The sequence below is a fragment of the Lutjanus erythropterus genome, chromosome 1 (genome assembly GCF_056507025.1).
Source record: "Lutjanus erythropterus isolate fLutEry1 chromosome 1, fLutEry1.hap2, whole genome shotgun sequence".
Classification (NCBI taxonomy): Eukaryota; Metazoa; Chordata; class Actinopteri; order Lutjaniformes; family Lutjanidae; genus Lutjanus; species Lutjanus erythropterus.
In genome coordinates, this window is record NC_139317.1 from 44,623,173 (window position 1) to 44,624,556 (window position 1,384).

The window sequence follows — 1,384 nt, forward strand, 5'->3', positions numbered from 1 at the left end:
CACAAGCACTGTAAACTCCACATCATCCGTGACACAAAATTTTAGGTCCACACAAATGTTCAGGACTGTCAAATTGACATGAAAACCTTATGTTCACTTCACACAAACACTTTGGTCAACCAGTTTCAATTTTTGAGTTCATTTTACTAAAATGTATTAAGCTAATATAGCCTAATTCGTTCTAGAGCAATTATAACAACACATACATTGCGTTTTTAGTATATATTTTGATAGTTCAATGAACTAAAAAAAAAAGAAAAAAGTTGAAAAAATATGTACTTTTTTGACTTTATTTTCTTGTTTGCAAAATTAAACAAAGGTGAGTCAAAGTAATATTTATTTTTAGAGTGCAGGCAGAGCATATTAGCAGACTACCCAGCATGCATTGAGTTAAACCTCTCATGAGACCCTTCTTTTTTAGTCTATAGTTTGAAGTAAACATATATGATGGAAACTTGCTGTGTGCCTCTAAAACACTTTAACATAAGTCATGGTTGTTTGTTTTCACAATAATGAAAACATTACAAACCATGATGAAAGTATTAGTATTAAATTCACTTCATACCCTGTTATAGTTAAAATTTAATCAATTCAGTGGGAGCAGTTTTCCATATTTGTCTTTGTGCCAGTGCAGGAACAAAGGGGCTCCAACAGCAGCAGCTGCAGCTGTAAATTCTTCTGGGAAATGAGGTACTGATTCTTCAAACTGAGAAAATGTAAAAGAAAATCAATTTGAACATGTTTTCAAGTTACATTGTTAAGTTGAAAGCTGTTTCCAATAAAATATAGAATATGTGAAGACTTGCGTTTTAAATAAGATAGCACCATCTACATGTACATTCATATTTAAAATATATGTAAATTATGAGTTGCTTTGATTTGCTTAAATTTTTTAATTTCTGAACTTGCTCTGTGGCTGAAAAAACACTTGGCAAAATCTAAAATTAACAATACCTACTGATAACATGTAAAAATGTGGAACTATAAAATAGATTTTAATAAAAATGTTGGCCCTTTAAAGTTGTGCTCCAGATTTCTGTCATTATTTCAGATTTTTACAAAAACATGATTTAATCAGGCACCAAAAGGGTTAGCTATACCATAAGGACCCCTGTCTCACTTCCTGGTTTAAAAAAAGGCGGGAATACTGCTCAAACCCTGGTAAACTTTCTATTTTTAGACAAATTCATGAAATAATATTGCTATCAGATAGATGTGTCTCAACCATTACATGTCAACTGTGTAGCAGAAGAATTATGGTTTTAAAATGTATATTTTGACTAACATTAAGAGAACTCTGAGCAACTTAAAAAAATTAATTTAAAAATGTAATGTCAAGTCCGTAAGCGTTTTTCTATTATTTTTTTTTAATTAATTAAAATTT